The 24,264-nt window shown below is 37.0% G+C and overlaps 1 long non-coding RNA gene across 1 annotated transcript in view; it reads left to right on the top strand.

The window, feature by feature from the left end:
• The window catches only part of LOC111071801, a 71,205-nt gene extending 47,745 nt beyond the window's left edge, over positions 1-23,460 (top strand). Inside the window, exons 2-3 of the long non-coding RNA XR_005968614.1 lie at positions 23,063-23,220; positions 23,287-23,460. This is a non-coding gene — a long non-coding RNA (uncharacterized LOC111071801). The remainder of the gene's footprint in view (positions 1-23,062; positions 23,221-23,286) is intronic.
• The last annotated feature ends 804 nt before the right edge of the window (positions 23,461-24,264 follow it).

Below are 24,264 nucleotides of genomic sequence, written 5' to 3'. Positions count from 1 at the left end.
GTTGTTGGCCGTCTAATCAAAACATTATGCCAGGGGATTACGATTCAATGATGAGTTATTACCCTTGACTAAACGTAGTGTGTTATGGTGTTGGAATGTAAATTCATAGATGATTGTGCTGTAGAGGATGTTTCGATATGAAATGGGATTATTTTTAAAACTAGTTTAACAATTTAAGCTAAATTAACAGGCACTTGAACTGTTCCAAAAGAGGAAGAAAACTCATGGAAACTACTGAAAAGTTATCTTAAAAAAAGTCTTGACCACTAAAAAACATTTTGAATGTTTTTCTGTTAAAACATAAAAGAAGCGCCCTTACAAGTGTCTTTCGTTTGTGGGTAAAGAAGAAAGAAGGAACAAATACAAAAAGAAGATGGAAAACTCTTCTGATATCTTACTGACTGTCGCACTGTGCAAAAGAACTCTACAAGATGAATACAGGATCGAATTCATAAGCTGCCCTGCAGCTTTACATTAAATTCGGAATGGAAAAATGTATTTTATGTGCAAAAAATTATTTCAAAGTTTTTTCTTTCAGTTCAATTTAGGTCAAACAAAATCCGACTAATCAGACCGCTTTTTCAACGGAGCAATGCGTGACCACCCACATATATTAAATCAATTCGGCGAGATGAGGTCCCATGGACAGTATTCTGTTGGCCGCAAATTTGCAAGTGCCGTTGGTCAATGTTCTGTCTGGTCTGTCTGTCTGTTTGTATCTGTGGCCAGGGCCAAGAGGCCGGCAAATTGAGCCAGGGCATTTGACATGGTCTGTGCAGTCGAGTGTTGTTGGCCGTCTAATCAAAACATTATGCCAGGGGATTACGATTCAATGATGAGTTATTACCCTTGACTAAACGTAGTGTGTTAGGGTGTTCGAGTGTAAATTCATAGATGATTGTGCTGTAGAGGATGTTTCGATATGAAATGGGATTATTTTTAAAACTAGTTTAACAATTTAATCTAAATAAACAAGCACTTGAACTGTTCTAAAAGAGGAAGAAAACTCATGGAAACTACTGAAAAGTTATCTTAAAAAAAGTTGCTTGACCCCTTCCAAGACATTTTGAATGTTTCTTCTCGTTAAAACATAAAGAAGCGCCCTTACAAGTGTCTTTCGTTTGTAAGTAAAGAAGAAAGAAGGAACAAATACAAAAAGAAGATGGAAAACTTTTCTGATATCTTACTGACTGTCGCACTGTGCAAAAGAACTCTACAAGATGAATATAGGATCGAATTCATAAGCTGCCCTGCGGCTTTAAATTAAAACTTAAATATTACTTATTGTTTCTATATATTAACGACCCCACCCACATAATTGGTATGGCTTCGGAATGGAAAAATGTATTTTATGTGCACAAGATTATTCCAAAGTCCTTTATTTCATTTTTTTTAATCTTTTTATGGCTACAGAAATGTTTATTTGCAGTTTTATGATTTAATATACGAAATGCATTTCAATCAGTAGGAAATAGTCAATTTTAATGGCTTCCTTTCTTCAACCAAGCTTCCGGAATATCATTTAAAGTCAATAAAAATATTTTATATCAGTCATTTGGATGCTTTTATTGGAAAAATTTGCGGCTTTTTCTAATAAATAAAATGTGTAAAATTTGATACATTTGAATAAGCAGCTTATTTTAAAAACAAATTACACATGTATAACTCGATTACTTTAAATTGTATTAAACACATTCCAGCAATTCAGAAAGAGAAATTTAAGAATGAACTTGTGATAGTAATGCAAATCATTCTATCCATTCGATTACTCTAACTTTTTTAACGCCAATTATTTTTTATTAATTTTTGTACACCTAAAAATACAAATAACGAAAAAATTCAATTTATCAAATAGTCTCAAGTGAAAAGCTGAATAAATATTTCTTCTACGTTCAGTGTATTCAGATTTATTGCTGCAGTTAGAGAGTTAGGGACCTTCCACCAGATGCGTATTTTTGGCCGCAAAACAAGTTTATGGTATTCCGAGTTTATCTCTTGAAGAATTTACGCATTTTTCCTGGGGAAAGTGAAGTCAAATTAATAAATTTCTTCATAAGGTTCCACTTAAGCTCGTTTGTTAAAGAAAAATATCCGAGCCCATATCCTTGAGATTTTCCAGATAAACTGACCAAAGGAAGGCCGTTAATTGGGGCAAGCGTAGAGTCGCACCACAGCTCACAAATCACAGACATTAGCTGTCACCTGGGGGAATAGGAGAATCTCGGCTCATCATCGCACTCGTGTGGCCAGGACTCGGCTTTCTGGGGCAGCGAATGGGGAAACAATAGGACCAATAATTTTTCCTGTGACTGCAAATTGATCTGCAGGCACACATCTTTAATCAGTAATTTATTCTGTTTTCACATGCACGCTTACATATATCGTTAGTTCTATTTTTATCTTTTTTTATCCAAAATTTTATTGTTGACTTTGATGGCACAAAAAGCAGTTCCCGTTCTTTCCTTTCAAAATGATTGTCGATTGCTCTTTCCATTCGAAATCAGAACATCTAACGGAGAGAACTTACCTTGCCCAAAAGTTTTTCCTCCTCAATGCAAATCGAAGTTGTGGCAGATTAATTTTTTGTGATGTGCATAGATAGGCACTTCAATTTATTCGAAGCTAACTCACTTGAATTTCTTGCCAATTGTGGCTTTGATGTTCGGGCACCGCATGGGAAATATTTAATTATAAAATCCTTATATTCGATATCCGTGTCGCTCAAATCTTTTACAGGTCGGTTGCCTGTCGTGCTGCGGTCGAAATGCAATCGAAATCATCTGCTGTACAAGGCTTTAAAGTGTGTCCGAGCCACTACGGCTTTTTTCAACATCACGAGCAGGTTTTGTGTGCACAATATTAATCAAACAGCAGCCAAAGAGCGAGAAGGACAAAAACCCGAAATTATTCAATTATTCATACGCAATGTTAACCCGAGTGTGTGGCACACAACCACAAACAGGCGTCGTCCAATTTAATGTTGATTATTGTAAATGCCACATCTTAATGTTGGACATCCGTTCGGTTTGCTGCCGATTAAACAAAAAAACAAAAAATTGCTGGAGCAGTTGTGACATCAAAATTGAGTGGAGGGGAGTATAGTTTATTTCTATTCATATATATATATATTAACGAAAAATTCTACAATTGTGATGTTAATTGGCTTCAATCTGCAGAAGTTGGCAGGTGCCCCAAAAGCGTACATAAAAGTTATTTCATTTTACTACATGATTAAAACCATTAAAATTATAGTTAATTGTAAGGAATACAATAAAGTAAAAGAATTTTATTACCAATTCGATTTCTTCATCGTTCTGTATATCTACTTAAAGACATATACATATGTATGTATACTAACTGAATACGAATTGATTACCAAAGTTATTATTGCATTGCAGACCATTAATTTAAATTATTTAAAACAATTGTATGTTGAAATACTTTCAGCACATGGATCAAATATTCTAATAAATCTTTTAATATTTAAAATACGAAATTTCTATATTTTTATAACAGTACTTAAAAGAGTAGGGGTTATGTGTGTAAAAGTGGATGTGTGATCAGCATCAAAGGAGCCGGCCCGCCGTCCGTTTGTCCGTCCATCTTGCTTATCACCTAGATCTCAGAGACTATAAGAGCTAGAGCCAACAAATTTTTTTTGTTTCCAGACTCATGTGATATCACACTGCTACAAGTGTATTTCAAAATTTCGCCCCGCGCCCTTCCGCCACTACAATGGATGAAAATCTGTGGCAGCCACAATTTTAAATCTGAATCGGAATCAGATCGGATCATAATTATAGCTAGAAGAAAGAAATTAATTTTCAGTTGCTTCCCCCACCTCCTACGGCGCTGCTGGCGCTACTTATTCTTTTTCCCTCTCGCATACACTCTGCCCTATGCAGTGCGCGACCTTTGCGGAGAAGATGTGTAATCGACATTTTAGATGTAGTAGATACGTAGCAATAAAATGTAAAATGTTTTAAAATTTTACATAAATCATAAGCTACAAATTTATATACTGACTGAGTACGAGTATAAAAGTAGAGTCGCGTCTAAAGAAGCGACTCACACGTTCCTTCTCGTTGTAGCTGAAAACAACATCTGATTAATTTTATTTTGCTTAAAAAATATACTATCGCTTCGGTCACTGCTCAATTTTTCTAAAAGCAAACCAGGCAGATGTATGATGGGTAAAGCCCATAATGGCACCTCTGGGCGGCAATACGAATGGAGAGCACATCTTGTTGGTTGCCACTGAAGCAGCACTAGGCGAGGGTTATCGAAATTTGTTAGTCATGTGCGATCAAAAAAACCTTAATTACTCGCAGAGGCGCCAAATGTGATGCAAAACTTGATAGCTATGGAATGAGTAATTAAATTGAAATGGTTGGAAATCCCATTTACAGAATGTGCGATTATAAGGGGGGGGAAAAAAAAAACCCCCCCCACACGCGGGCCAAAAAAAAAATTTTAAAGGCCGAACCCTTAGGGCATTTAAATGTGTGGTTTTTGCGATAGAAGGCTGTGTCTTTCCGTTTCATAAAGCGAAATCAAAGGCCCAAATAAATTTACCAAATAAATCTTCTATAGTGTCACATTGTTGTCTGCAAGAGGTTCAGACATATTTCAATTTTGACCCATCCATTGTGTACGTGATGCGACCCTTCCATAAAATCTCCATCACCTAATTGTATGGTTTCGGAATCATTTCCCCATGGGGTTCAAAGATAACGACAAGTTTAGGCCATACTAACATTAAACTTAAAGCGTAGTTTTTGTCGTAGTCGTTCTGTGGTTTTGGGTATTGAATAAATATTTTACCATTGTCCTGACGACATTTATCTGGAAAAATATTTTCCGAAAGCAACTGCACCAAAATTAATTATTTTGCCTGACTTTTGGGTATCTCTTAACTTTGGGTTGTTGATTTTTCACACGTTTTCCCTAAGCGAAGCAATTTGTTTAGTTTTTCATTGGTGGCACATCAAATTGATAACCAGAGACTAGAGTGGATTTTCGCTGGTGGCCACGGTAAGTACATATATTTTTTCATTATTTATTATCTCTTCAATACATACAGCACTGCTGTTTTACTACAGTGGAAAAAACACAGTTAATTTTATTATTCATATTTTTTGTACGTTGAATAGTAATGCTACCTGCTGATAAATAATTCATTCGCCATATGTCTCACGGAAAAAATAAGAATCTGTGACAATAATTGAATGCATTGCAATTAAATATTATTTTATGGGAGACCTAATATAAGCTGTTTGGAAAAACAAAAATAGTGTAATAAATAGATAAAGTCACTTTATTTTTTATGACAGTTCAATGCGGAAAACTGAAATCGGCTTTCCATTCGTCAAAAAAATAAAAAATATATTCAAGGGTGACCAAATGTATTTGATATTCATTTGATATGAAGAATTTACGTATGTTTCTTAAAGTTTTAGTGACTGTGCGCAGGAGATAAGAATTTTGGGTCTGATCTAATTTGTATCTCAATGATAATAATGTTTGCACTATAATTTTGAGATATTTGATAAAGTGTCCCGATTTGTCTAATATTCATAAATTAAATATCTGAATACGAAAGACGACTGTGGGAAAACTGGAACTCTGAGATGGATATGGTATTGATAATTTCTGTTCAATAAAGAACTAATGTTGGATATTCCGTGTCGAAGTGTTGCAGTCTGACTAACATATATTTACCATTTGAAACAGTACTTTTCTCTGCTCCAGCACTGGCCACCAACTGCTGTCTTGCTTCAAAAGGTTAATTGTGTCGCTCTAATGTCTTTGGCTAACCATTTGCGTGGCCTACGTGTTTTGTTTGCAAAAGCAGCAGCCTGGAGAGGACAACACCACAAAAGATTTGCCACCAGGAACACGTTTTACTTCATTTTCTGTTTTCAAGACAAGAAAAATGCTTTCAATCTACGTGGTGCTCATCCCTCTTTGGTGCCAGTGTTACATTTAATTGGCAGTAAATGGTTTTATTTCCATTTACTTTTGGATGCATCTTAAGCAGTTTACGCGAAAAAATATTTGTAGTATTTGAGTTAATAGAATTTGTTCCTTTCCTTCCTTTAAATTAAACATGTTTTACAGTGATAACCGCTGTATTGTAAGTGAAAGAAGTTAACATACTTGGCTCACTTCCCATCTTGATTAGCATTCGTCAGTTGTTTGTCCATTTTGCTCGGCCATTTGCTTTGTCTTTCAATTTCCGTTTCCGCTCGAAGCACTTGACTGTCGTCGTCGTTGGTGTCACCTCCATGAAAATGCCATTCCGTCAGGCCGAGGCGCCTGAAAGAGGGCCAGCGTCAAACAGCAACATCAAAACTCGTCATCGTCTACATCCGTCATTGTCCTTAGCGCTTCCGCGTCATTTCCATTTACAACTTTAGAGTGCCTCTGGTTTTTTCCTATCTCCATCCGCTGTGCACCAGTTGACATCTGGCTCGGTCGACACGTTGATGATGGCTTCATAAAAACTGCTATTGACTGAAATTTTTTTACCGACTGATTTATTAATGTTGACAATCGATGATGCCGCCTGATAATGAACCTCCCATATTTATTACACCCATAATGGAGTTACTTGACTCATTTTGATGGTAAACTGAAGCCATATTTATTTGTTTGATTAAATTTCAGTGCTGCATAGTTTGTATTCCTATTTGTTAGCTTAACAATGCGCTAAATACATTGCAATTTACTGCTTTTCTTTTACTTATCCTTCCACCTGGCATTACCTCAATTCGTTCCCTAATTGCACTTTCCGCTTTATTTTCTTGGTAAATCGAGTTGGAGTGGTGCTTAAATAAGAATGAAATTCACACAAAATGTGTAAGAGCATAAAAAAGAGATTTATTTATAAATACACATCATTTGGTGGAAAATTATTTTTGTCTTGTAAACTTTCCACGGAAGTAGATTAACTTAAAGAGCCATGGAAACAATGATGAACGATTTTTTCATTTAAGGCATGGGTTTATTGCATTTACGTCTGCGGGCGGACCTTATTTTGCCAATAAAGAGGCGCCCTTTGATATATCTTTCAAATTAGGCATTGGTCACCTGTGACGGGCTGGCGACCGCCCTGAGAAACCGACCCGGGACGGGGCGCTATATTTTCTACCATAGAGGTGGCATTCGGGGGAATTTCGGTTTATTAACCTAAGCAATATTAAACGTATTAGCTGCGTTGGAGATGTTTGGGATAATTTTTATTTAAATTATGGAACATATTTTTTGCACGGATATCAATTTCTTAAAGCTAAACATTTAACCTGATTGTTTTTCTGTTACCTGATTATATATGCGGCTCACGTTTCATCGGATGGATATGATAAGGACAAATGTACATCGCCAGATTTGTTAGCCCCGAATTGCCCGTTTATTTGGTGTTTGGTGTGCGACCTGAATAACAATTGCCGATAACCAAAAAAAGGGCATAATTTAAATGCGCCAATTCATCACCTTCATGGCTTTATATCGTTTTATTTACCTTAATCCTTCTGTTTGAAATTCCCTCCATAAACACACACGCACTCCTTGAACATACACATTCATCATGTATACTCGTATATGGAGCATATCAAATTTATGCACATGTGACAGTCGCTTCCCGATTTCCCCTGTCCCATATAAAATCTTTAAATCCTTCTCGGAGAGAGCATACGCAATAGGAAACGACGATTTGTCTATTGTCTGCGTCAACCTTTTTTGGCAGCAGATTTATGTGAGCTGATACGCGAATACTTGTGCTGTTCTTCTCATCTGAATAAATAACTGAGATATGAGGGAACTTATCCATGGTATAAGTTATTACTGTGATTGGTCTTACGAATGTCTTTTCGAACATTGAAGAGCGATTGATTTCAATAGGCACTGATGTACAGAAAAATGACAAAGAGTTTTCTGTCTACATACAGATAGGCATAGAAGACGTGATACACTAAGGTGAATTTCGCAAATACGGACCATTCAATTAAATATTTTAAATAGAGCATGCTAATTTAAATTTCAATGTTTGACACTTCCGAGGTACAAAGAAAAAATGTAAAAATGTTGCACAAATCCCAGGCCATAATTAAAATGAAAAGAGAAGAGGGAAATCTCCGGCAAAGCACTCCTTAAGAGAAGTATTAACTGAGTTTCAAATAGCTAATAAAATGGTTTGAAAGTAAACAAACTATATATCTAAAATTTTCCTTTTCGTAAGCAGCTTGATTCCCGAATTTTCCGAAAAGACCCTTACGACAAAAGGTCAATTCATTCGAACTTCTCGAAATTAATTGAAATATCGCAACAATTTATAGAGTCATCTGCCATGGACAACGATGCACCCTAGAATAATTGTAAAGTCATGGCGGTAAATATGTTGCTCCCATGGCAGTTGCTAACATACGTCTGATGATTTTGCCAGCTCTCCTCTCCTTTCTATCTGTTTTCAATTTGTGCGACAAACTTTGTCATGCGAGCTCTGGCAGTTTGTAAAGCGTCCACCAGCTGCAGTTCCGCCACAAAATAGAAGCGAGAACCAAGAGAACCAAGACCTGAACTGGAACCAGGACCCTGGGTAGAGCCTGAGACCACCAGCTGATAAATTTTAAATTTGCGTGCTTGTGAGTGGCATAGCATGGAACTGTTGTTGCAAAGTGTTTAATTTTTGCTTGTGGATGGGTACTCTGGTACGCTGCTGCGGTCGGAGGTGGAGTCTGTGGTGTCTAGATAGAGTGTGGAAGGCCCGAAGCTTTTCTACGGACATTTTGAGGTGGCATACTTCTCCGAGCTGAAAGCATTGCGCGTCGAACTTTGAGTGGCTTCCATCCTTAAACATGGGCCCAGAAGCCAGGAACCAAGAGCTTGCCGCCGAGCTAGAACCGAAGCATTTCACGCCAGCTAATGGAGATTTTATATTATCTTCATTTGTGGAAACATTCTGGACGAATACGCTGGGGATTTTCTAGCTTGTCAAAATCGAGTCCTGGCTAATGAAAGTGTCAGACATGTGCCAAATGGGTCCATCAGAGTAGACGTCACACTTATTGGCCCACACTGTGTATGAGCCCTTTGAGGAGGCAGTGAAACGTGGAAGGAATTTTCAGTCCGGTAGTAAATTCTATTGACATCAAGATTTTCTGACCCTTTATCTCTTTAATTGGTGCACTAAAATTTGCATTTGGGCGGGGCCATGGATTTTCTGAAATGGATTTCAAGAGCCCTCGGCCTATGCGCTGAGTGTTTTATACTCATTGAATCAGTCAACTGTTCACGCATTTACTTTTGCCGCCTTTTGCCATTTCAGAGCCCTTCTAAGACGCATCTATTCAGATGTAATTCTATTTCAGTTTAACTCGGAATGTATTCATGCAGTCCACTCTATGTCGAGACCATTTAACTCGAGACTATGTCTGCGTCAGCGTGTAGCTGACATGTTAGTAGAAAACCGAAGAATTTTAATTTAAATAATTATTCAACCCTCGAAAGTGCACGCCAGTTGAGTAGGAGAAATGCTGAAAGAGGTTTAATTAGTTTTTGGTAGACTTCGGCTATTCTGAGGTTATACATTGGAATAGAGCAGACAGGTTGATCATACTTAAGGAGTCATGCAAACAAGCAGAAAATACATTCTGACTTTTTTTACCTACACCTTTTTATAGTAAAAATTGGCCAAATTTTTTGGGATTCAATTTGCCTTTTTATTTGTGTAGACTTAGTCTACACTTAGTAGACTTAGGAGGAAAATAAATTACTGTTCCGTCTGAATGTTTCTCTATGATTGAAAATAGTCTGTGGACATAATTCTGTGACATGCAGAGGCTTAAGGATTCTTTAGAATGTTGTTTCATCTACATTTTACTAAGTCAAACTCAAATATTCGATTAGCTTTTGAGCACAGGTCGGGCAGACATTTTTGGTTGTATATTTTTTGGCAAACGAATATATTTGAGCTGACTTCTCTCCGCGCCAAACAATTTAGCGTCAGACAAGCAACGGGATGCAAGTACTTGAAGGAGCTTCAGGTCTCAGACCTCCGCTACACTGTCCACATAGTCCCTACATAGCAAGGCGCTTCCATTTTCAGTCCCCTTGCATGACTGCACCAGTTATGACAGGAGATGGAGCCCTTCCTTCAGAAGAATTTCGGGTAAGAGAGTTGCAATTTATGCATACCGCCAGGAGTTGCTAAAAATATGCCAACAAATCTTTACAATCAATCTGGAATGTTCCAGGGTAGGCAGAGAAATGAGTCCAAGAAATGTCCGCACACAATAAAATTGAAAATATGGCTACGGTGTTAAAGGATGTCTTAAGCAGTGAATATAGAACTCTAGGGGAAACTGTTGGATACATTGGTTGTCAGCATGGACACATATTTTGATGCTTTGGACTTCCGTTAAATTGTGAAAAGAATTGAAATAGTATCCATGCTGTTAGAGGATGTTTTGAGCAGCTCTTCAGTGTAGCCTCTGGGGGAGTCTCTATATTTCTGATTAGTCAACTCTACAGTTTACGATTTCCACTCACGTTTGATAAATAAAACAAAAATCCCTCTTCGTCACGCAGAATAACAAAATCACTATATGGCAATTTCTCGCTGCTCGACTCCACATGAGCTGGGGAAATGGGCTGGAAACCATCTGACTTGGGCATCCCGGACACAGTTGTTTTCCATTTCTGCATCATTAGGTGAAGGAAGACGTGGTGAGATGTGTGGCAGTCAGCAGTCAGTCGGGGGATGTAAGTAAACAGCAGGACGCAGGATGTAGCACATACGCCACGTTGTCAAGGGCAATGAAAAGAGTCTAAGTGGATCATTGTCCAGGCTCTGTAGTGAAAAGCAGAAAATACACTTGTCTTTGACTCTGACAAAATGATAACATCTTATCTGGAAAGCTTTTGTTGAAATACTTTCTCTTTTATGGCCGCTTGAATCGTGGAAAAGAGATTTAATGCTGCACAGCAGGCCAACACAGATTTAAAAATTATTAAACTTCACACCCGCAGCACAGTAAACAAAAATGTAAAAATATAATAAATTGTATATAAAATTCCCTAATGAAATTTAACAAACTGCTCTAGAAACCGCAATGCGAGGGGCAAACAGCTTTCGCAGTGTAATGGTCTGTTAGTGGTTTTTGAGGTGGGGTGAGAAGGACTTGTGCTTGTGACCTGTTCGAGTGCTGTTGCTCGGAAATAATTTCAGAATTGATTCAGAGATGGAATGGAGTGCAGGACCTTTCAATGTTTATCCGTCTCTTGGAAGTTTCTCCATCGAATTCCGAGTTGAATGACAATATTCAACCAACTAGACCTACTTTAGCTTTAACTAATTTACTACCCAATTTAACCACTCAATCATAAGTTTGAAAGATATTAATGATGATGGGGATTTCTGACAGTATTTAACTTTTCCTTGATATGAAATTTCCGGCGGTAGATTGTGCTTTAACAGCCCTTGCCTGGTACAGTATAAAAATTTCATCAACTATTAATGCCGAAGTATGCAATAAATAAAAATGAACAAGGCGAACGCAATATCGACTGGCAATAGAGTTGGCAATGAGTCAGAAATGAAAAGGATTATTCGCATTGCCTGCTGCTTCAGTCAATTGCGGCGAAAGCATTGCATATCTCTTTGGACTTAGCGATTCATCTTGGAAAATAAAACGAAATACCTGAAGACATTAAAGGAATGGCATGAATACCTTTAAATTGTATTTTACTAAGCCTTATCTCACTCAAATCCCACCAATCGTAGTGTATCATCTTGAAAAGTTGCAAACAAGCTGCCAGAATAGCTCAGGAAAAACGTTAGAAAATAAATCTATTTTTATACCCGTACTCAAAAAAGAGTTAAGGGGTATATTAGATTTGTGGTAAAAGTGGATGTGTGTAACGCAGAGAAGGAAACGTTTCCGACCCCATAAAGTATATATATTCTTGATCAGCATCAATAGCCGAGTCGATATAGCCATGTCTGTCTGTCCGTCTGTCTGTCTGTCCGTCTGTCCGTCTTGTTGAGCGCCTAGATCTCAGAGACTATAAAAGCTAGGGCAACCAAATTTGGTTTCCGGACTCATGTGATATCACACTGCTACAAGTGTATTTCAAAATTTCGCCCCGCCCCCTTCCGCCCCCACAAAGGACGAAAATCTGTGGCAGGCACATTTTTAAGGATACGATAAAACTAAAAACGCATTATCGTAGAGAATGCCCATATCTACCAGACTGCCGAATCTGAATCAGATCGGATCATAATTATAGCCAGAATGAATTAATTTTCAGTTGTTCCCCCGCCCCCCCGACAAACGACAACGCACCACTTCCTTCCGCTCGCACACCGCCGCGTTCAGCGGGCCCCAGCGGGAGATGTAGAATATGAATGGTACTTCTATAATCTACATGTTAGATGGAGAACATACATTGTATATGTATGTGTAGATAGATGATGTAGCAAAAAAATGTAAAATGTAAAATTTTTTTTTTTTTCTAAAATTCTAAAAAATCATAAGCTCAACAATGTATATACTGACTGAGTACGGGTATAAGTAGAGTCGCGTCCCCAGAAGCTACTCACACGTTCCTTCTCGTTTTCTAAGTTAGAACATAAAATGAGCTTTATCAAAATTAGTTTTAAAGTCTTTGACTTAATGACAAATGTCTGCAATCTTCACATTCAATTTGGAGTAGAGCGCGTCTGTCACGCGTGTCGTATGAGCAGTGCAATCAGAATATTGCTGTGCAGCGAGCTCGCATTTTATACCTCAAAGTGTGAATAGGCAGTGGTGGCAATGGCTGTGGTGCTGCTGCTGGTTATTCTTCTTTCAAGGTGGTTTCATTAGTAGCCAATTTAATGGATGCCTTCTCAACCCGAGCTGTTCCTCCGACTGCCTTTATTTTAGCGGTTTTCTTTTCGGTGCGGTGGAAAACATTCCAGCAGCTCAAATTTTCTCCAACAAAACTTTCTGGTTTACACTTCTTCCTCTTTCTTTCGTTCTTGGTTTCCCCTTTTTACACAGTGTTTCTGTGTCTTTGTTGTGTATAAATTGCCAATTAGTTTCATTGTTTTCTTAATGTTTTTTCTTTTTTTTTCCACTCTCCTTACACTCTCTCCTACTCTTATTTCCGTCCATTGATGGCAACCTTGATTAGTTGAGCAATTGTTTTCAGCTCTCAATACATTTCTTTCATTTCACTTCATGTATTCGTTGTACTCGTTTCAAGTGGTCATCAAATACAAAAGCTGTTGAGTTATAATTGCAACCATTGTTTGGGCCAGAAAACCACCTTTGTATGCTGGAAAATTTAAGATGGGCATCTGTTTTCATGTTGCTATTTTTCGACTTTTCGGTATTGGGTTTATTGGCTCTGGGTACGGATTTACATACTTTTTAGATTCCCCATGTAGCTTAAATGCATTTGTACTCAAAGAGAAATATATGTATAACGAGTTAAGTTTAAGTAATTTTTTACATCTTAACCATAAATATTGCATCCCATTGCATCGCGACCAAAGATTAATGCGCTTTTTCTCATCAAAGATGAAAATGCACATATGCACATGTGATGCTGAGACTGGAACGAAAGACAAAGAAGATTTTATTAAAATTGATGATGTTGTGCTTGAGTTTCTGTTTGCCAGACGACGCCAGAAAAATTGCCATAAATCTTTGTCAACTTTTTGGGAGAGTAAAAATAAAGCAAATTAATTCACTGAAAGACACACGTATATCACTTTTATTTTATATAAGATGCTTAAATCAAAAATAAATAGACTTTATATTAGAGCTAACAATAAGTCAACAATTTCTCTCGTAAAATGAAAATATTCGGAAGAATTTTTACAATGTAATCACACAATCACTAGAAAATTAAACATTCACAAAACATTCTGGGTCTCATAACACAATATTGAAGAGTCAAGATTCCCAGTTCCTGTGCTTGTATTACCCCATAAATATTTTCATAATTTGTGCTGTTTTAGTGTTGGCTTTTTTGCTGTTTTCTGCCAAATGCTAAAAACAGTAAATTGCATTTGATGCAAATTTCTGAGCACCGCAGGACTCTGAACTGCGCACTCGATCCAATTAAATTTTCGCCAGAAAAATGAAATTTTGTGATAGACAAAATGTTGTGGCAAGAACTGCTCTGCGCGGGGAAATGCTTTTAAATCCTCTGAATGTTTTGCCAACTTACTATTTAATTGTTTTGATTAAATTTCAATTTAAAAAAATTAGTTTCCAGATTTGCGGATTTGATGTCGCTTCTCCCGGATGCTTCTTGTGAAAAGGAATAAATTTTAGAGTATATATGTACAAGAATATTGAGCTCCTATAATATTTTATTGCAAAATTCCTTTGCGACGAGGGTAGCTTCTCCTTGAGCTTTCTGTTTCTGGCTCTATAAAGCATTTAAAACGAGAATAGGAATCAATCAAATCGGATCACTAATCACACTTTGTAGGACAAAATTTGTGCCAGCAGCCTCAATATGCATGAGGCATCTGGGCCACTCTGCTGTGGAAAAGCAGAGGAAGGCTGCTTCGACTAGTGTGGCATACAGCTATAATGACTGAATTAATTTAGAAAGCCATTTCAAAGGAATGACTGGCATTGGCCAGGGCTAATTGTGAGTCCAACTAAATTTGCACAAAGTTTTGTACACTTCCACTAATAAAGTTAGAAACCAACATGCAACATTAACATTAGAAAGTCTGGCAAGTTTATTACAAACAATTAAAAATGCAAGTTGATGCTTTATTTGTATGCTTGATTAGAGAGTACATCGACCAATATATTTCTCTGATTTTATTAAATCGTTTCACTCTCTTGGGGTCTGATTAAAATTACTTATCTTGGTCGCTCCCGCAGCTAATTCTAAAAGTTTTCACCCAAAGGGAAAACTAACAAGACTAACAAGGACTCGCTACTGATTGATGCCCAAGCAGTTAAAATTTTCTAATTAATATGATGGGTTTTGTGGCGATGGAAAGTGCAACCCAAGCAGCTGCTCCTCGGCACGGAAAATTGACTGGAAAATGTACGCAAAAAGGAGAGTTGTAAACAACCAAATGAAGGTACACATTTATAAATGGGAGACATTGAGAGTGTACTTTGAGTGTTGGTGTAAGAAATTTTCCATTTAAATGCCATTTCCAGGATAACCACTCTTATGCATCTTTAGTTTGGAACACAAAACATTTTTTCATGACCGTCATTGCCAGGCAAAACATTTTTGGTCTGACTCCAATCCCAAAAGGAGGAACTCTATCGGACCTTTAACCAGTTGGACAAAAAAAGTGAATGCCAACAATCCCAAAGAGTCTCTAGTCTAGTCGGTACAATTTTTCCATCTGTGGGATATTCTGCAGCTTGTGTTCGTATAAAAAAAGCATAAATAGATTTTCTGACTACTTTGGGCTCTTTATGAATGTATGAGCAGAAATGATTCGTAATGAGATGCAGATGTGTATTCTAGGATAACATGATTATCATACGAGTATCATATTTTTCGTCATAGACGTTTTCGCACTTATGAACTTGTGACTTGGAAAGCCTCGTCGGTAGATTAATATACTAACAGCGCATATTACAGCATTATAAGTAGTTTGGTAAGTGTTTTCACTATAAAATGTGTCACAATTTAAGGAACCTCTAAGTATGACTATTCAAAAAAATGGCATACGAAACTATTTTAATCTGTTAATTAACTTTAATTAAATTGTGATATACAAACACTTTAAGATAATCCTTATAGCTGCCCCCAAGTGCTCATCAATTCGATGCTGAAAATAAAAGGGCTTTAACATAATCATCCAAATAATAATAACATCATTTGTTGGACAATCATCTTGAATCTTTTATTATTTTGGTACGAGAAATGTTTCGTGTTAGCAACCCCAATTCAATTAAAAATCCATTATGCAAATACAATTGTGTCTGCATTCATAAATATTGATGTGCCAAGAGGAGGGAAACCGCAAGACTAACCAAAATAGAATTTTTTGACAACCATTATTCTCCAGAGTAAACATTTGAGGATGGGCGAAATATTTCATTACTGCGATTCATCATTTCCATATTTACTCAGGACAGGAGGATGGAGTTCTCGTATCCCACAATTTGTGGGACTCTGAGCCAAACATTTTAAAAATAAATTGGGAACAATATTGTTTGGGGCAGATTTTAGGGCAGAGAATTAAGAAAGAGCAGAAGAAGTAATGGTTTAGATACCTCAAGAATATATATATTTTATATTTATTATGTATGTAGGGTAGGCTGGGCCAAAAATTTTTTTTTCGAAATTCAAACGGGACACCCCATAGTTTTGTTACCTTGGATTTAATAGTAATTTACATGTTTTCATTTCAATTTTTTTATTTTTTAGAGGTTGCTACTGAATTTTACAAAAAATTGTAGTCAAGAAAATTAAAAAAAATATATTTTGCTGTATGAGTTGGATAATTGGTGAAATCTATTGCATATATATTGATAACATTCACATCGTCATTAATCAGTTACACTACTCGAAAAAACCGAACTTTTTTTTTCCTCAAGGATCCAAACCGACTTTTTCTGATAAATATGGGGCTTAAAATTTTTTTAAAGCATTATGGTTTTTTTTCTATGGCAGAACTTTTTTTTGAAGAATTTTTTAATTCTGGTATTTTTTTTTAAGCTTTTTTCGAGGTAGCGCTTGTTTTTTTCCACATAACTCTAGTATCTTTCATCTGGTTGTTAAGAACTTTGCTATTTTGAAAAGGTAATAAAAACAGCTAGAAGTTAAGCCCAAACACTTTGTGATTGCAGCTTACCGTCTGGGAAATATAAAGCATTGAAATGCAAAAATTATGAATTTTGTGCGGTATTTTTTACGAAATTTTGACTTTAAAAACTCAGGAAAAGTCGAAAAACAATTATATCCTGTGTTCTCTATTTTTTTGTGTAGAGGTGCATTAATTTGGTGTCGTTTAAGGTATCGCTTATTAAAATCTATGGAGAGACTTTGGAGCTAAAATTCTTTAACCAAACCTAAAATATGGAAAAAATGAACAACAAAAACCTTTTGGAAGGTTGCGAGCCTTTTCAAAATAGCAAAGTTCTTTACAACCAGACGTAAGATACTAAAGTTATGTGAAAAAAACTATCGCTACCTCTGAAAAAAGCTTTAAAAAAAATACCAGTTTTCAAAAATTTTTCAAAAAAAAGTTCTGCCATAGAAAAAAAAAAATATCATCAAACCATTTCTAAGCCCCAAATCTTTGATAAAAAGTTGGTTTTTTTGTTCCTTGAGGAAAAATCGTTTTGACCTGTGTTATTGGCAGTAAAAAACCTGCACAAGTTTTTGCGAACTAGTTAACTAAACATATCAACCTCATCTGAACCCCTTGATTTTCACCAATCGTTAATTTTTCAACAGTTACTAAAAAAAAAAAAATACTTTTATCAAAATCAACTAGTTTCTAAGTTTCAATAATATTTAAAACAAACCGACGAATTCCATTTTTATACCCGTACCTAAATTGGGGTATATTAGATTTGTGGTAAAAGTGGATGGTAACGAAGAAGAAGGAAACGTTTCCGACCCCATAAAGTATATATATTCTTGATCAGCATCAATAGCCGAGTCGATATAGCCATGTCTGTCTGTCCGTCTGTCCGTCTGTCTGTCTGTCTGTCTCGATGAGCGCCTGAACTCGGAGACTATAAGAGCTAGGGCAACCAAATTTGGTTTCCAGATTGTTGATATCACACTGGGACAAGGGAGTTCAAAATTTCGCCCCCTCCTTCCGCCCCCACAATAGGACGAAAATCGTGGCAGGCACAATTTTAAGAAACGATAAAAATAAACTACGTAGAGAATGACCCACTCCAGACTGCCGAATCTGAATCAGATCGGATCATAATTATAGCCAGAATGAAGAAATTAATTTTCCAGTTGGTTCCCCTCCCCCTCCCGCTGAGACAACACAACAAGATTCGGACAGACCGACAGACGGACAGACGGACAGCAGACTGGCCCTAGCGACCGGCTATTGATGCTGATCAATGGAACATGTACATCTTTATGGGGTGGAACGTTTCCTTTCATATGCGTTACACATATCCACTGTAGCAAAAATGTAAAATGTAAAATTTTTTTTTTTTTTAAAATTATAAAAAAACAAAGCTCTTAGTGATATATACACTGAGTTCGGGTATCAGTAATAGTTGAAACCCAACCGACGACTCCCATTTTCCTCGTTTAATACATATTTATCCAAAAATTTTTATTTTCTTTTCGTGGTAGCAACCCCCAAAAATTAAACTAAAAATTGGAAAAAAAATTGTATAATTTTATTGAATAACAGAGAACAGAACTGGATGGTGTCCACTTGAAAAAACAGAAAAAAAATTGTTGGTCAAATTTTGGCCCAGCCTAATGTAGGGGTTACCAATTATGTGTTTTTATTTTTGGGTAATGTCGCAAGCTTGATTAATATATTAGTTACATAGTAGTTCGAAATTAAGATTATACGGTTCGCATTAACGGCTCCAACACAAAATTTTGCTCTCTTCATATGACGATCTGCAGCAACTACTTCTTCTTTTAACATCGTGGCAAGACGTGGGAGAGAAAGTGTTATCGAGAATGTAGCCCTGCGTCTTTGGCTTATGTCCCTCACCTATCGGTGTACATACTTTGCCATCAGCTGGGCTCTGCTATTCCCTCATATACCCCATTACCACATACATTTATAGAAAACTACGTTTTCTACGATTTTTTTGGACGTTTTTTTCTTTTTAAAGTTATTTTGTAGCAGCTTTGAGCGGTCCAGTACATTTTCGAGTCCTTGAAGCCCCAATTGACAGTTTTATTGAGAGACTTGCAATGAATACAATAAATATGTATACACTTCTTTCTCTAAGTATAAATACGAAAAAGCAATATAATGAATTTTTGCAGAAATTGTTTTTTTTTTGGTTTATTTTTTCTTCTTTAATTTTTGCCAGTCTCAAAATGCAAAGAAATCTCAAATCGCAAGTTGCGTGCCAGGGCCCAGGGCAACAAAGTGCTCAATAAATTATACCCTTGACAATGTTTCAGCAACATAAAAGGAGCCGAATGTGTAACAAGTGTGGCACATAAATTTAGAACGTCTTTGCCCGGCACTTTTACCAGATACTGAGATTTGATTTACATGATAAATATCAAGTTTGCGATACCATTTACATATAAAGTTACCTACAGCAATTTGGTTGCATGAGCAAAAGCAGTTAATAAGAACTATAGGTAGACACAAGTCTAGCAATTCGAATTAGAATTAACTATAACAATAAAACTGTATGCAATATTTTAATTGTCATACTTATAGCCAAAGAAAGGTGTTGTGGCCTGCACTATCAAAAAGGACCATCACCAAACAACTGGGAAAGGTGCTCCGCACCACCCCAAATGATGCGCTGAATGCTATACTATGCCTTCAGAGCCTTGACCTACCAGGTAAGGAGCATGCACTCATCCATGTTAAATGGAAAAAATATCGTCCCCACAAAGACGGACTGCTCCGTTCCGATGGAGTACACAGATACTCCCTTTGAAAAATTTATCCCTCACAGAGACAACTGGCTCGAGAGACCACCTGGCCCAGACGGAGCATAAAGAGAATAAAGTTGCAGGAGGAATCAAAGTAATGGTACAATTAATGAAACCTAAGGCCTCTAAGATTTAAAAATCTAAGAAAATAAACGAACTTTAAAAATGGTCAGATAAATACTGCAGAACAACAAACCACCATTCGAAATAGACTTAATGTAAAGCCACCGAAAATATCCCCATTCCATCCTAAATATTTATAAAAATTAATTTTGAATTTCCGTCGAGTTTTCCTGGCTTTGCCCCCAGGTAAACAGCACTTAACACACTTTCACCTACACTGCACCTCCATCTGTATTGCTATCTGTTTCTGCCTCTACACTGGCTTTGAGAAGTTTTTAGCGAGTTAAAATTTCCATTTTTATTTGGGTCATTGGGGATTTACAGGTTACGAAACTTTTATCAGAAAAAATGTTGAAAGTTTGTTGAGTGGCAGCTTCAATTTTATATATCCTGTTATTGATTTTTCGGCCTGTCCGGTGGATCCCTTTAACATTAGTATTTACATAAAAATGTTTACTCTCTGCTGGGATTGTTTGTCTGTTAAATCTGACAGAGAGTACATTTAACATCGATCTAATGAGGGATAATATGACGTTGTTATGTGATAAACATGACGTAGGTTATTAGTCGATTTGTTTATAATAGGATCATTCCTCGTCAGATTTGTTTTCACCGATATCAATCGCCAACGTATCTCGATGCAGGGCAGGGATACTCCACCATTTGCTCTCCACTAAAAAACCCTGCCATTAAATTGAAAAAGATTTACCAACCATTTTTTAATTTATTTGAAAATAGCGCTTTCATCACATTTCAAATTAATATAACAAAAATAATAAACTTCAAATTTTTTTTTTTGTCTTCTGTTGGTCCAAAATTTTTGTAGACGTCCATACTTTGGAACACCTACTTTTTCCTTCGCCACACCCTCGTTCACTTCACCAAACCCGAGCTGGGAATAGGGACCTGTGCCAGTGGCTCGAGCTTCTACTTTATTCTTCGACAACTTATTGCGGATATAAATTTTCCACTCTGATCAAACCTGTAATTATCGATTTTAATATATAAGTGTGGTTTTTTCTTGTTTAATAATACCTTTTTGCAACCGAGATTTCCTGCACCAAGACAACGATCAAGTCAATCATCGTTGCGGATAAATGGCTGATTTTAGCACGATAGCGTCGTACAGCACACTGTGCCGCAGCAAGCTACGGCGATAACGGCGAGAGGTCCAGGTCTATCATATACAGCAGATAAAAAAAACCTGAAAATGAAAACTATATTACGATCAAATTTAGTGCAATTAGAGAATATTCGTGTATGCTAGTGAAAGGTATAGAATTAATCAGTCAGTTCTGTGAACTAATGAATTTTTTCATCTATTTTGTGTGTCTATTTCAATAGTACCGAAACAAGCTGCCTTAAATAAATATCAAAATTTTGATATTAGCGAGAACCGAAAATAAACCGAACCTCTTCGCAACGACGAAGCCTTAAAGCGAACATGAATGGGTATAAAAAGCTTTTTAGCTTGACAGGGATTTTTTGATTTTTTAAAAACCTTCGCAAAGAAAATTAATTAAAAAATCGAAGAGTTTTTAAGACTACAACTATTTTCAACTGACATTCTAATATTTTGTTTGCCTAGGTTTCCATTAAAATTATCATATTTCTCTTTGAGGGATTTATATGGCATATTCCCAGGGATGAAGTTGGATAAATATATGGAGAGGAATTTTCAGCCGAGATTTGTTTACACCCCTTGGCAATCAGGCACATGCATCGACATAGTCCCGATATCCGTTTATTCTACATCTCCTCGGCTAGAGGTCGCTCGCGTACATAACGAGGAAGAGTATGCGGGCGAGAAAGAGAACGAAAAGGAACGTGCGAGTCGCTTCTGGGGACGCGACTTTACCTTATACCCGTACTCAGTCAGTATATACTTTTTGAGCATAATTTTTTAGAATTTTAATTACATTTTTTTGCTACATCTGTTATCTGCATCTAAAATGTATATTTTACATCTAACATGTAGATTATAGGTGTACCATTTATATTCTACATCTCCTCCGCTAGGGGTTTCTCGCGCACTGAACGAGGCAGAGTGTGCGAGCGAGAAAGAGAATCAGTAGCGTCAGCAGCGCTGGAGAAAGAGAGGGAACCAACAGAAAATTAATTTCTTCATTTTGACTATAATTATGATCTGATCTGATTCAGATTCGGCAATCTGGTAGATATGGGCATTCTCTACGATACTGCGTTTTTAGTTTTATTGTATCTTTAAAATTGTGCCTGCCACAGATTTTCGTTCTTTGTGTTGGCGGAAGGGGGCGGGGCGAAATTTTGAAATACACCTGTAGCAGTGTGATATGACATGAGTCTGGAAACCAAATATGGTTGCCCTAGCTCCTATAGTCTCTGAGATCTAGGCGCTCAACAAGACAGACAGACGGACGGACAGACAGAAATGGCTATATCGACTCGGCTATTGATGCTGATCATGAATATATATACTTTATGGGGTCGGAAACGTTTCCTTCTCTGCGTTGCACACATCCACTTTAACCACAAATCTAATATGCCCCTTAACTCTATGAGTACGGGTATAATTATATACCCTTTACCTCTTTCACTAGCATACACTATGAAAGTGTAGAAGTAGGATGAGTGCAAAGGAGAGGAGAGTGAAATGGTGTGATGTCCAATTCACACCATAACCCCATTAAAATTTAACAATGTATGGGGAAGCAGCCACGGTTGGTCAACAGATGTGCGCTTGACTTGAATTGTGGCATGCCTCTGCTGGCCATCCTCTGTACTGTGTCCTCTATCCCGGCCTTCCAGTGAGTTTATAGGGTTTGTGCTCACATACTCTATGTATGCTTGAGGAGAAAAAACTACACAACATCCGCCTGGAACATGCTCTGAAAATTCTCTCCTAGTTGTGCCAACAGCAAAGCCCCTGCCATACGAATATCTGTCCACTCAGCACCCGTTACAATGAAAGAAATGTTGTTTTCGAACTTGTTTTTACGGTTAAACGCCTGGGAGATGGAAATCTCAAAATATCAGTGAAATATATTTTGTGATGGAATAAAAAATTAAACCTCAAGCTGATTGCAGTTCATATATGAACATATGTATGTATGCTTTAGAAATTGAAGCTTGGGTTTTGATTGTCTGATTGCTTTGGGAAGTGATAGGAAGGGGAATGAAGACGAAAACACAAGTTTTGTAACTTATCAGATTCGTATAGGAAGGGCTCTACTGAAAGGATACCAAAATAGGACAAAAGGTAATACAAATATTTGCATACAGGAAAATAAATTTCTTCGAAAACATAAAACTATCAAACCAGTATATTTGTCAAATTAATTATAATAAATCCATTTAACAGATTATCTTACGAACGACTATGTATTGGGATCCATTTGATGTACTTGCATCTCATGCTAATCACTGAAGTTACTAATGCTCTACATGACAAATTATGCTTCATATAGGGTACCAAATGATTCCCCATCATACTTCAGCCCAAAATTATAAATCATCCAGGTAGTTTTCATAAAAATGGTTTTTCCTCAGTGCCCGAGATACAATATATTTTATTTCCTGGTTCAGTGAGGCATCAACTACTCACTTCCGGCGCTTACAGCATCCTCCCCAGCACCGACAGCAAAAAATGGCCGACAGCCGCAACTACTGTAAAATGATTTTGACTCAAAAACAGAAGGGAGAGGAGGGCAACTGGGTGGGTTGTGTCCGAGAGAATCACAGACAGGTGATAGATAACAAGGACGGTGTATGGTCATTTTTCCACACCCACACCCACACCCGGGAACCATCTACTTCTCTGAAGGAAGAAAACAGAATGAAATCTGCCCGCAGCTGAGTACCAATAACGTGCTGCTGTCAGTCGGCTTAGGAGGGTAGATGGTGCGAGTATCGGGGTATGTTGAGGACAGTTACCAACTGAAGTTTCCCCTTATCTATATGTATTTATCTGGAATGTCTGAACTGTCGGCCGGCCTGTCAGGTCCTAGCCGACGACACTGACTAAAACAATATAAGTCTGCACAATCTACTCTGTTCAATGGAAACTGTTTCAAACGCGTTAGAACAATAGAAATACGGAAAATGGAAGACTTTGTTTTTGGAAGACAATTTTTATTCAAAATATTTGACTGACAATACGATGAAACAGTCGCTGATGGCTTGTTGTGTCCTTTTTGGTAACTATGAAAATTTAATGATATATATTCTGAGAGCAGAAAAAGGTTTTATCACCAAAAGTTGCAAACGAAGTATACGTGTTTACCCGTAATTGTGACTAAGATATCTTTAACTTACCTCCAGTAAATTTCAGTACCTATTTATTGTCGATACGAATTTTGACATCCGCCTTCAAATGCTATTTGAAATTCATTAAACATCAATTCTCAGTAGTTTGTTTTGGAAATTCCTTTTCTTTAATTTTCTTATCTTGGAATCAATATCATTTGCTTATCATTCAATATAAAAATGGGCAAATCTCTGCCCTTGGCACTAACAGGACCACTGCGCGAATTTCCCATGGTTACGCAATTTATAATTTAGTTT

The sequence above is a fragment of the Drosophila obscura genome, unplaced genomic scaffold, assembly GCF_018151105.1.
Source record: "Drosophila obscura isolate BZ-5 IFL unplaced genomic scaffold, ASM1815110v1 contig_14, whole genome shotgun sequence".
Classification (NCBI taxonomy): domain Eukaryota; kingdom Metazoa; phylum Arthropoda; class Insecta; order Diptera; family Drosophilidae; genus Drosophila; species Drosophila obscura.
Note: the sequence above shows the minus strand (reverse complement) of the source record. Positions and strands in the feature narration are given on the sequence as shown.